Below are 13,731 nucleotides of genomic sequence, written 5' to 3'. Positions count from 1 at the left end.
TCCAGGTGCCCCCCCCCCCACCGCCTGTCTAATGTCATCCAAACAGATGGACATTTCGTTTACGATCATATGGGGAAAAAAACCCAAACTTTTGGCACGTGTCAGAAAAGAAGTATGTCAAATGTAAAACCATTATGAGTCGATCTAGAAATGTGACTACACCGACATAAAAACCGTCGCAGCTTTCACCATTTTTAATGAGGTGGATGAACCTGAGCCCCGGTAGCTGAATGTGCTGCACCCCCCCTTATAAATTTCACACTCCCCAAGAGGTCCAGAGCCTGTCCTACAAGCAACGCAGAGCCACCTGCTAGACAGGGCTCCTTCCTCAGCTGTCTCTTCTGCTGCACGCTTGGGGAGGGCATTCCTGGTGGAGGAAACTCCTGACACAGAAACCGAGTCACCTCTGCACCAAGGAATCATTCTCCCAAATGCTGATGCTGCAAGAAAACAGGAGAATTAACCTGTGTGACTCCCCATTGGTCGCTTACTTCTTTCCTCACTTGGCTGCGTGTTGTTCTGCTGAGGCTGTAGTTCTCCAGTGAGGGGAGAAGGGAGCAGAGTGATCGGAATCTGGGCCAGATTTAGGGCAGGCAACTGCCTGGGGTGCCGGGCTTGGGGGGGGGGACCAGATTTGGGGGGGGGCTGTTTTTATTGTTTTATTATAACAAAAGGGCCATCGGAATGCTTGAAGTAAAATGTTCCAGATCTCCTGGGTGTGGATTCGTTTTTCACGACGCTCCTGGAATATTCTGGGTCTTCGCAGAATCTCGTGAAACCATCCAGAGTTTCTGAGAACTGTGTTTTCCTAGAGCGCGGGCAGCCAAGCCCCTGCTGGTATTTCATGGGCGGGGTGTCCCTTGCTAGGCAGTCAGGGAGATACAGGAATGAAATGGAAGCCCAGCTGCCGTCAGGCCTGCTGATGGGGGGCAGCGAAGAGGGCAGCTGCCCATGCATCTTTGGCCTCTGCTCCACTGCTCTGTGTGGTGTGGGATGGGGCAGAGGGGCCCCTAGGCCCCACCCCTTCTCCCATTGGCCCTGCCCCTTTTGGGGCACAGGGACAGGCCCCCTCCCACCTGGCCTCAGGGCCTGCAGTCAGCCCCACTGGCTGCTGTATGGTGAACCTTGCTTTATTGTGTAGTTGCAAAAGGGCATGTGTGTTTCCAGCCTTGAAGGCTCTAAGTAGTGCCTAATAAAGGACATACTTAATGAGATACCAAAGATATCTGTGCAACCCCTACCTATGCTACAAGGTGTTACTTCTCTTGCCATGCTCAACGTGTTATGTTTGGTGACTTGCTAAGACCGCTGGCACACACACACACCCCTCCTAGAGGTGGAAGGGACCTTGGGAGACCATCTAATCTAGTTCCCTGCCCTCTTGGCAGGACCAAGCACCATCCCTGACATCTATTTGCCCCACTTCCTAAGTGGCCTCCTCAAGGATTGAACTCACAAACTATCCCTCCCCCTGGACTTGAGTGTCCCTCTTTCTCTCTGTCTCTCTCTTCCCCACCCTGAGAAAATACATGATGCCCTCAAAGAAGCCTCCAGAAACTCAGCTGAGCAAAGCAAAAAGCACAACTGCAGGACAGTTTGCAGCCAGGAGCAAATCTGATGGGAAAACATCTCAGACAGAACGACACAGGCAGGGCTCAGGTGGTAGCGATGGTCCCAGTGCAGAAGAAATGGAGGAGCAAAGTGTAAGGGATGGAGTCCCATTACTGAGGAATTAGTGGATTTCCTTTAAGCTACAGCATAGAAAAGTGATGCGGAATCGTCCAGGTTTCCTGGCAGCATTCAGGACAGTGGTGATAAGCAGAATGTCGCTCACGTGGCAAAGGGGAGTAACGACAAAGGATAATCTGGTTCACGTGAAAAGGAGAGAAGCGATAAGGCGGAATCAGCCTGGTGTGATGACAGAAGCAGCTGTGGCTGTCATTCCCCCAGCCTCGCGTCAGAGGCAGACTCCGCTCCTTCAGAATCTGTCTCTCTCTTCGGACTACGGCAAAGGGGCTGCGTCCTGCTTTCAGCGTCACCTATTGACGGACGATGTTACAAATCTGACTGTGAAGCCGCGAAGTGACGGTCCCTGGGGCTGCGTTTACAGAGAAGTTATTTTGAAATAAACTATTCTGGAAAAGCTTATTTGGAAATAACGCTGCTACGCACCAAATGCACGTCGGACTAGCACTCAGCGATTTCGAAATAGGGCATCCAGACACAACAGAGCCTATTTTGAAACAAAACCCTTGGATGCACTACAGTAAACCCTCAATGTAATGGACCCCGATATAACGGACTTCGGAAATAATGGACGCCGTCTGCCAGCCTCCTACCCCCTCCAAATAAATGCCGGAGACTTGCCAGAGCCATCACCTTGGCTGGAAGAGCTGCAGAGTGGCTGGGGCCATGGGGGCTGGAGGGACCACCACTGTGGCTGGGGCCACTGAGGTCAGGGGAGCCAAGGAGCGGTGCTGCGGGGGGTCACAGGAGCTCTCCTCCCCCAGTGCATGGAGCATGTCGGGGCCTGGCTGCTGCTGCCTGCAATGGGGCTGAGCAGCGGACATGGTGTTGGAGGCTGCTGGCAGGCTGAGGGCAACCACACTCTACCTTCACGTGGGCAGCTCGGAGCCGGGGGCTCGAGGAACCACAGCCCTGAGAGCTACAGGAGGTAGAAGGAGCCAGGCCGGGTTCAGCTCCTGTGTTGGTAATCGGAGAGGGAGACAGAGGTGTGGGGGGAAGGAAAGGGGGAGGCAGAGGACAGGAGTGAGTGATGGGCTGGGAAGGCCAGTGCCTCATCATACACCACAGCCATTGGGATATAATGGACTTTCGGCATTAATGGACACCCCTTTCTCCATTAGTCCATGATGCTGAGGGTTTGCTGTTTCACTTATTTCCAAATAGCCCCTCTTCCGAAGCAGGCCCTGTTCCTCCTGGAATGAGGTTGACCCAATTCTAAATAAGCCATCGGCTATTTTGAAACTAGCCGCTTCATGTAGACGCTCGCCACGTTATTTTGAACGAGCGGCCATGGTGCCGAAGGAACTTTGCTGCGTAGACGGACCCTGGGAGAGCTCCACTGACAGAGCGCTGTGGAAGCCATCTTGTACCAAAGCCGTTTCACATCCCTTACTTCTGCACACACACAGGAGCCGGTCCTTTGCTTCACCTGTTGGGGAATGGCTGGGAGGGTGAGCTCTATGCAATGAGTTAATGAACTGTTTGGAGTTGGGGATCCAGCTCCCTGGCACCCATTTTTCCTTGCTGATAACGGTTTCTCTTTGGGAAGTGATTTACGATTCTCTAACTAATTGCCTCTGACACTGGGCTTGTTTGTGCCAGGGTATAAAATACTAGAGTTAGCTGCATCAAGCAGCCTTGCTGGACCTGGTTTTAGGAGTGTCCAGCTTGGCTCATCTGTTGCCTTATTGAATTCAATAAAGCTGAATGTTAGCCACCTAAACTCAGAGATGTCTTGTGCTTCAACGGCGCCGACAGCGGTTTATCGCATCCTGATGGCAGTGGCGTGGCCGAGTGAAGCCGAGATCAGAACCCGACCCGAGGTGCAAAGCCTGGCAAAGCCGACCGCTGACTTCAAATTTCTAGTCTCAGCTGTGGTTCGGCACAGCATCCTGCTCCCAGGAACCGTCGGGACCAAAGCTCTGCGAACGCAGTTGATGGGCATCGCAACTGCTTCTGTGCCGAGAAGCTGCCTTGATTTCATTGTGGCCCGCGGAGACAGTGGAGTTGACGATGCCATCGCTGCTGCCAAAGAAACTCGTATTCACCGGAAGAAGAGACAGTTTGGTTTGGGGGGGCAGAGATGGGAGGCTTGGAAGACAAATGCAAGAGGGAGTTTTTATCGCTCATTTATTGACACCGCTCGAGTGTCCATTGAAGAAGAAGGTGGACAAATGAAGTGGAAGGCTGAGGGACCTGGGTCGTGGGAAAGCGGGAATGACCCGCAACCCTTGGGGCTAAAGCCAGGTGCTCTGTTGCGTGAGCTAAAAGCCAGCCAAGGCTGTAGCGCAGAGACTCCACGCTCCCTTGCCAGTGGCCTGTGCCTGTAGGATCCCAAGAGCCCGTGGAGCAGGTCAGACAAACACCCGTCAGGGCTGGGCTAGCCCATGGTCTCCCAAACTGGGGGTGTGGAGAAATTCTGGTTGGGGGGGAAGTGAGGCAACCCAGCCCTGCCCCCCATCATGCTCACCACCCAGAGAAAGAGCCGGCCTTTGCTTCGGGCTCTCAGCCCTGCCATTTTCCATGGGTGACCCAGCACAGCCACTCAAAGAACCAGGCCGCTGGAGAAGACCCACATGAAGCTAGCTGCCTCCTGCAAAGGTGCGGGAATGTGGGTTGGACAGGGGAGGGGGAGGGGGAGGAAGATGGGGTTAGATGTGGGGGTGGGGATGGGGTAAGAGTGGGGGCTAAAGGTCCTGGGCTTTGTGGGAGGGGAGGGGCTCAGGTGGGTGGCTCGCAGTGCTTGTGGGGCTCAGGCAGCTTGGGCTGGCAGGTGGGTGACTGCTCCTGGCAGTACAGGGGGGCTTGGGCTGGTAGGCAGGCAGCTGGGCCCAGCAGTGTGGGGCTCGGGCGGCTGGCACATGGTTGGGGCGGGTGGCTGGTGGGCAGACAGCTGGCCCTGGCAGCACAGGGCTCAGGCGGTCGGCTCTGGCAGTGCAGGTCTCAGGCAAGTGGGTGGCTTATGCAGGCAGCTCTGGCGGCGGGCACGGGCTCAGGCGCTCGGCCAGCTGGGGCTGCACCAGGCATCCGCAAGGGACCAAGAAAAACTATCTGTGCTTATTTTTAATTTTAAATGACGTTTTTATATCAAGTTTTTGTGTTTACTTTAAATTACAAATTGAATTTTTTATTAAAGGGGGGGTTGGATGATGGTAAAAAAGAGGTGAGGGGGGCAGGAAGGTTTCTCAAAAAGCAAAAGAGGGCATGATGCCGAAAAGTTTGGGAACCGCTGGTCTGGACAGCGCCTGGTCCGGCTGTGAGGCAGGGGGACTGGGCTTAATGACCTCTTGAGGTCCCTTCCAGTTCTCGGGTTCTATGATCACCCGCTTCTTCAGATCTTCAGCCTTCCCAGAACAGACTCAATACATAAAGCACAGTGTGTTCAGCCGTCCAGGCTAAAAGGCCTCTGTGTTGAACCGGACAACCCCCGTCACATTTTGCCACACAAGAAACACACTCCACTCCAAGTGCTTCCATTCGTGTGGGATGCAGAGCTAAAGGACCCTTTGAGGAGCCTGCGCGTGCTGCTGGTCACAGCTGTGAGGGGTGAGCCCGTCTCTTCCCGGCTCAGGCTCACAAAAACGTATCTTCGACAGACGAAAGCTGCCGAGAGCCTGATATCGCTGGATATTTGACGGCTGGAAAATGGCACTGCCTGGTCTTTGGATCTCTCTCTCGCTGTGCTTCAGTTTGCACGGCAAAGACAAGCAAAGCGACCTTCAGAACTAAAGCACGAGGGTTAACAACTTGAGGCTGTCACCTCCCGTCATGCTCGGTAATACTGGTCCAGCCAGTCTTGGTGCCCAGCTCCACTTCTTGGTTTAGTACATTTCAGTTATCCTTAACATGGAAAAGTTTCTGTAAGCTTAAAAGCCACAAATTATTTGTATTGCTTATATAGGGCAGGTACAAGTGCAGGTTTACAGACCCCAGCATGCAAATTTATCCTCTCATAAGAGAGGGATAAACTGTGCATTGTAGTTGCAAAATGGGCTACAAATGTAATAGAAAGGGAATGAAAAGTTTAACAAATGGGGGAGGGGGTGCGGCTCAAAGATGCTTCTCACTGTAGGGTGCCATTTGGTCCAGGGTTGGCCCTGATCAGAACCAAAGGCATTTTAGAGAGTTTTATGATATAGATTGGTTCCCAGGGAGCCCCTGGCCCTCCCAGGCCTGCTCCCTGCAGCCCATGCTCCACCATGGCATGAAATGACTCTGGCAGCAAGCTGACGCAGGTGTAGCTGAGCCGTAGCAAAGTGCTTGTTCCAGTCATTTACTTACCGCTTTTAACCCCAGGCTTCAGAGCATCGTGTTTACTGGAAAGCAGTCGCTGACTCTCTCTTGCAAGTTGCCAGAGCCACCTCCTGCTCCAGGCTGTAGCACTTCCAGGTGTCAGGGCCCCTGTGTTTGTCTCAGCACGGCAGCCAGCTCTGCTTTAGCGACCAGTGACAACAGCTAAGTGAGCGTGCAATAAAGACATTAAGCTATGAGCTATTCCAACGTGTACAGCCTGGACCAGCCACCTTCATCTCGCATACAGACGGTTAAACATACGTGTGTGTGTGTGTCCATCCAGAGACACAAAGTACAAAGCAGCTGTAGGTCCCATTAATTTATTTTCCCTGGGGTCACAGTGTTTCTACTAAACAATAAGAGAAACTCCAAGGGGAGGGTGGAAACAGCCATCCAGCTGTGTCCTCTGCCAGATTAACACCACTAAACCCCCATTTCCAGGACAATATACTCAGATCCTTGGAGCGAGGGCAAAAATTCACAACCCAGCACGGGTCAACGTGCAGCACAGCTGTAGCCCTGTAAATCCCCTTAGCCCAGGGGCAGGGTTTGGGTGGAGAAGAAACATTTAATGAAATGTTGTTTCTGCAGAAGTCCTGTATAGATCCGAGATCAACCGGCAAATCCCAAGAACACTGGTTGGTTCCTGATGCCTTCGCCTCCCCCTACTTCAGTCCTGCTTGGGGGAAAAAACAGCTTGGACCTGGAACCTCCCGCCAACGCCCCCTTTGCTGAGACCCACTCTTTCTCCTTCCTTGAAAATTGTTCATGTGTAGCTTGGGTTTGACCCAGGGTTCCTTTTAGTTTTACCATCTCTGGGGGGGAGGAATAAATTTTGTTATGTGCACCAAGGCACGTACAGAAACAGGGACTCTTAACATGTGACTCTGGGAGGGGGAAGGAGGAAGATTTTGATTTTGGCACCAATTCCTGTAAACCAATTGCTTCCAAAATAACAAGGGGAACAGCTCTCTGTTCTGGCTGCACCAGGCCAGCTGCCAGTTCTGGGCAACACAGGCACGGCAGGGGTAGTGGTGCTGCTCGATCTGTCCTGCAGCTGGGGCTGGCACAGATGTGAGATGCCCCAGGGGGAGGAAAAGTGGGTTCCCTCTGGCCTTACTCCCTTCTCAAAACAGACGCTCCCCTGGAGCACTGGGTGAGCGCTGCTACCAAGTGATGGGGCTTGGCCCAGTGCATGGAAATGTGAGCAAATCCAGAGCAGGTCCAGAAGGCTGCACGCAGCCCAGATGGAAAACTGAGAGCTCCACTAGCACCAAGAGGCCTGGGATGCATCTTCAGCTCCAGAACAAAGCAACTGTGAGTGTTAACACTGCAGGGAATGGCTGGTACTAGAGCACTGGGCCTCTTTGCCTCCAGGTTGCTGGGGCATGTCTGGAACTGCTGGGAACTCCCCCAGGCTGCTGGGCTCAGGGCTCTGGGGGCACTGAATCAGGAGGAGACCTCTGGTCAGCTTCGGACAGGCAGATGTCTCCATCATAAGCCACCACTGGGGTCAGGCCTCTGCCAGCAGCCTCAGCAGAGGGGCCCAGGCCTGAGGAGCATGGAGAATGAGCCCCCCACCCCCCACCCGAGGCGGCCATGGGGGGGGCGCGGGGGAGCCATGCTGGCAGAGGAACACACCGGGCGCTGGCCCATCCTGCCACTGCTGGGGACGCCCCAAGGAGCTCACACAAGTCACCGCTGCTGCCCAGCCTCAGGAAGAGCAAAGCCTGAGGAGAGAGGCACCGTCCATCCTCCTCCTCTGAGCCAACCCTGGGGCACCACGTGGGAGTCCAATATGCACTGAGAACAGAGACTCCCAGACCTTAATCGAGTGCTGGAGCCTGGAGCTCAGGGACTGTCTTGGGCCCTATCAGGGTGACGTTTCCCATGGCCCTGCTGCTGGTGCCAGCCCGGCTCTAATCAGGCAACTTAGCCTGTTTTCCTATGTTTGGCTGCTAGCTGGGCATTCGCTCTGCTCGCGGATTAGGTCACTCAACAAAGAGACATTACTCTACTCCAGGGCCTGGTTTATTGGCTCCAGCCTGCGCTACTGAGCTCAGTAACAGCAGGGAGCTGCAAGGGGGGATAGACAGGGAGGAGGTCTGCACACCCACCACACTCAGCCCCTCTCAAACTCTGGGCACGATGTCCAGCAATCATCCCTGTAAGCTGACCACATGGGCAGCCACCCAGCGGATTAGCAGAGCGCCCCCAGCCGGCAGCGTGTGTTTCTATGGGTGGTACACATCTGCCCATGCCTTGGCGCACACAGCAAAAGTTATTCCACAAACATGGAAAAAATTAGAGCGGCATTGGACCCCAGGCCTCCCTGCACAAAACTGGGACGCCCAATTCAGTCACCTGTCCGGCTTGGCCTGGCACTGGGGGGTGAGTGTCCTAACCTCGCCCCAGCCGCTGCACATCTGGGGAAGGCTGCGTGTTCCCTGGGGGTGGACAGATCTCCTCAGAGACTCAGAGTTAATCACACTGCTGAGAAGGCGCCCACATCCTGGGACCATCTGAACCCTTTCACAAGGCTGACGGCGCAGAATGGCACAAGGCTCAGGATGTCAGGAGACCTGTGCGTGATCAGAAACTTTCAGGCCGATCCCAGCTGCACAGCACGTCCACGGCAGAGTCACTCGCCTAGCAAGGCAACATGCAGCGTCACGCTTGCCTCACACTGCTGCTTCCTCCCAGGGCGGGTTCCCAGCTCTGCGCTGGGCAGGAGAGAGTGATAGCACCCTATGCTAGGCAGAAATCCTGCAGCCCTGAGCCCCTGACCTGGACAGTGACTAAGGGAGCTGTGTGCTCCCCAGGGAGTTCTCAGCCTGCCATTCTCAGTCCCTGGTGTGACATGGGTCACTTTCCTACTGCAGCTCCACCCCCGACCTTATGTGCACTCAGTACCCTAAAGCACGTGTACCCAGGGAAGTCACAACCCCAGTCCCAGGCAGGTAACGTTTCTCATGAGAGCGAGGTGCCTCGGTTCCAGCTCTGAGGCCAATGCAGACTCAGGGCTCCCCCAGACAAGCGCTCAAAACTGAGCCAACTGAAACCACACAATCATACCACTGGCGAAACACAAAGCAGGCAAGTAGCACTTTAAAGACTGGCAAAATAGTTTATTAGGTGATGAGCTTTCGTGGGACAGACCCACTTCCTCTCTGTTACTATACCACTGGCGGTTTTTAAATGCCCCGAGGTTCTTTCCTCCCGGAGCAGGTCTGACCAGGTGTGCATGGCCTGATAGTGCCCTTATCTCAGCCCAGGGCCCCAAAGGGCCACCTTCCTTGGCCAGTTAGCCTCTTATCAGCATGACCAGCTGCAGCTGTGATCTCAGACCTGCAGGCTGCCTGATAGGCCCACACAGATCCCTGGAAGCTAACAGGCCCCTGCTCCCAGCATGTCCAAAAGGCGAGTAGGGCTCAGCAAGGGACCAATGCGCCCTTCTGGCTGGACCGGTGCCCCGCAATGTGAACAGGGCTGCTCCAAAGAGGCCCCACGTTGCTGAGTCTCAGTGTGGGGCCCCATCCCCTGCCAAGCCGCCTGCTGCATCCACAAGCCCAGACTCCTGTGTCATGACAGTTGGAATGGATGAAACCTGATCCAATTCCCACCCACCATCCCCTACGCCCACTGGGCAGGCCCCTGCCTGGATGCCTGCAGTGGGCCCCCTCCTGTCATGCGCTGCAGGAGTCCTTCCCGTCTCCTTTCCCCCATGCAGGAGGGTAGGTGCTGCCGCAGAACTGGTTGCCTATTAGCTGCCTGTTCCTGCTTTTCGTCCCCGGCCCAAGAAAGCAGAAGCCCCTTTGGGCACCTTTCTGAAACCTCTATGGCAAAGCCCAGCTGGACGGAGCAGGGACAGCTGGGAGTCTTCATGCTTTGCTCTTTCCGTCTCCCCCCTGCATGTGACAGTACACCCCCAACTGGTGCTTTATCCCAGCCCTGGCCTGCAGCGCATGCTGCGGTTCTCCTTCCTCCAGCCGAGGGGTGCAGGTCATTGGACCACTTCCTCGACACGCACAGCTGGGTCAAGATGTCCCAGGCAGAGGAAAAGCAGATTCCCTCTCCCCTCTCTTCCTACTCAGGACTAACCTCCACGGACCACTGTGAAGACACCCAAGGGGAAGGGAGTGGAGTTGTGATCGCAGTCAGGACGCTTGGGTTCCACTCCCTACTACATGGCCATGGGCTAGCCTCTGCCCTCTGGAAATCACCAGGGTGTTCTCCATAGCTGTGAACACTGCTCCCTCTGATTTTTGACATCAATGGGCAGAATAAATTTTGTTAGGTGCACCAAGGCATGAGTGGATGTCCACCACCAACAGACACACCTGCTACCCACTGTGGGTGGCTGCGGGCGCTCTGCTAATCAGCGGGACGGCACCTGAGTCTCTCCTGGGCAGCTGCCCAAGCGCTCAGCTTACAGGGAACACTGGCTGCGAAGGCCAGAGCTTGGCCATCCAGTCTCACCTCCTGCATCAGCCAGGCCAGAGAATATCACCTTTCACCTGTCTCTCTCCAGCCAGCCACTGGTATTATGTGCTGTGTGGTATCCCCTGAGATCCCAGCAGGAAGCAGGGCCCCATTCTGCTCAGTGTGCCTGACAGCTCCTGCCCCAGACAGCTTGCAGGCAAGGAGTCAAACAGGCAGTTGGGGAAGCCAAACACCTGGCCTTGCCCCAGCTCCCCTGCCCGAAGGTTGACTGGCTCCTCCGGCACTCCAGAGACCCCCAGCTAGCAGGGAAAGGGGCTCCACCGCATTCACACAAACATCAGATCACCTCCACCCCACGCAGCACCTAGCAGCTTCCAACCCGGCCCGGCTCTAGCGCAAGCAACTCCCACCCACGCAAGCCAGGCCGCTTCTCATGTCCCAGTCATGCGACTGCCTTGCCAAGCCAAGTGCACCCCCCAGATAAGGATGACAAACAATTAGTGTCAGATGACAATAAAACACCCAGCTATTATCCTGCCGGCAGCTTTGTTTGCCTTGCCGTTCTCCTGGGATCCTGCAAGGACAGGGAGTGGCCAGTGAGGCTGTCTGGGCTCCAGAGGCCGGGGTCCCCCTATTATTTCCATCCAGGTGTAGAATAAATTTTGTTATGTGCACCGAGGCATGTGTGCGCACACCACCAATAGAAGCACCCGCTGGCGGCTGGGGGCGCTCTGCTGATCAGCTGGCTGGCATCTGAATCTCTCCTGGGCAGCTGCCCAAGTGTTGTTCAGGCCCTCAGTACTACATAATATGGGTATTTCCAGATAGCCCCCAGCTGGGCAGGGTCTTGGTCAAAGCACAGAGAGAATCCTTGCCCCAAGGAACTCGCCATTCAGGTTAGAGTTGGCTGGAGGTGATGGAGGGAACACTCCCCATCCCTGGAGGCTGTGAAGTAGCCTGGTTACTCTGTCCGTATCCTGGGAGGGGGAAAAGGGGTGTTCTTCCTTCCCTTTCCCCCGCGCCCCAGACTAGGCAGCTGGGAGACTGGATCCGGGGAGGGAAGGGTTGTCAGAGCCTGCTGAACACAAGGTAACTCGGCCTGCAGGGTTATCTCAAGCTACATCAGCTCTTTCCCAAGGCAGCTGAGTGTTTAATTAAGAACAGACGCACACAAGGGGAGCAAGGGTAGATCGGAGGAAGGCGACTGGAGCAGGAATGCAGGGCCCAGAGGCAGGTCTGAACCACGTGCATTGGAAAGACACACAAACACCCTGGGGCCGTTTGTTAAGGGCTCACGGGTCAGGGTCACAGACAAGGCTTGTAACCCTTTTGCCACCACCCCCACTACAGGGGTGGGGGAAAGCCTGGGCTGTGTGTGCACAGAGCCCCCCGAGGGCAAGAACCTGTGCTGCAGCATGGGGAAAGGAGCAGAGACAGAGCATGAGCTGAGGCCAGAGAGTCTGGCAAGAGCCTGGATGTGACGGGAGAAACCAAAGCCAACCTGGAAGCTCTGCACTGGCACCCGTCTGATCTGCCCACTGTTTGGGAGAGGGGTGGAAGCCAATGAATTAACACGTTTCACCAAAGAATAGTGAGCCAGGGCACAGTCCTAGCACCGGCCCACGGCTGCAGAAGACGCTGGCACCCTCTGCTGGGCAAAAGAAACCAGCCACTCTCCAGAGCACACCCACTGCTGCTCTGTGCAGACACCAAGCCAAGGTGCTGTTCTCCGGCACAGCGACCCTCGGCTGCAGCTGGCAGACAATGGTGGGCTCGGATCTGTCTTCTTTCTCCCGGCACACCTGGCTCTGGATGGAGGTTAAATACTTTTGCTCTGTGTTTGCGTCAGCCGCAGGAAGGTGGAAGCTGCAGGCGCTTAGGGAAACAGACCAAGACGTCTCTGTAATCTCATCTGCCTGTCAGTTTCAGGGGTGATGTGAGGGGGTGGGCGGCAGATCACATAACAGCACCTTGCCCACACAGCAGCGCCTTAAATAAGGACTCCCAACCCAGTCTGTCAGCACAGTCACTCTCTCGAGAAGCGAAGGGATTCTCCCCACTCCCCTCACGTTAGAGAGGAATCACGAGGCAGCACCAGCAACGGGTTACGGTTATACCTCATCAAACCGATGATTTTAAGGCTTTCGTAGTCCCAGAAATAAGACTCCTGGTTGTGGTGGTGGGCAGCATTCCCAGAGCACCAGGCTACCCTGCTGTACGCTCGCAGCCGGATCAAGTCCTTGTGGGGGGGTGATCTGTGAGCTCCAGACACGACCGGAGACTGCATCAGCCCTGCATAAACCGCCCAGCCTGGGGCAGGGGGAGAGGAACGAGGCCACAGCTATTCCCAGACCTCTCACCAGCAAAACAGCACTCAGGGCAGCAGTAAAATACAGTCCCAGAGCTGAGGCATCACGCTGAAGCCCCCAAATGTGAGTCAATGAAGGCAGCACGTGAGCCGAGGGTGCGGGGACCACTGATTCCAAGTCACATGTGCACCCGTTCGGAGGTGGAAGGGTTTTCTCTCCACCAGCCCCACAAACCCCAGCCTGGCTCTAGCGCCTTGTCAGCACTGACAATTAAGCTGCCGCTGACGATGGATGGCAGGGAGGGCTGGACGGGAACCAGCGCCGAATGCCGGCTAGACAAGGGCAGGGAAGGGCAAACTGTTCCGGGCTGTCCCAGAGAACACAGCAAAATGTGGCCCGCAGAATGGAGCTGAGCTCTTGCTGTTTCACATACCCTCACCGGGGAAGAGGGGCTGAACACCAAACCGTACCTTCCCACAATGCACTGCTGCTATGAAGCAGCCAGGTCACACCTGCCCACGCCGCTAGCCACAGGCAGGGAAGCCCAGGTGATGCTGAAGGGGAAATTTTCCCTGCATATCCTAGGCCACGAGCTGGAAAGAGCCCGACTGTCCCTGGGGCAGGCAAGGAGAAAAGACAGCTTTTTGCAGGCAAAGGTGGACAACTTGGTTTGGAATCAGGGAGACAGACTGGCTGGGAATCCTTCTCCTGACCCCGGTAGGCTGCCATCTTCACAGCCTTTTCAACACAGCGTCCCCTGTAAGCAGAGCGGATTAGCAGAGCGCCCACGGCTGGCAGCATGTGTTTCTATTGGTGGTGCACATCTGTGCATGCCTTGGTGCACGTAAAATTTATTCCACCCATGGATGGAAAAAATTAGAGCGAACACCGATGCAGAGTCATGGTTTTAAAGTCACTACTCTGACAGAAAAGCAACCCT

Source organism: Carettochelys insculpta, chromosome 28, assembly GCF_033958435.1.
Source record: "Carettochelys insculpta isolate YL-2023 chromosome 28, ASM3395843v1, whole genome shotgun sequence".
In the NCBI taxonomy this organism is placed as follows: Eukaryota; Metazoa; Chordata; order Testudines; family Carettochelyidae; genus Carettochelys; species Carettochelys insculpta.
Note: the sequence above shows the minus strand (reverse complement) of the source record.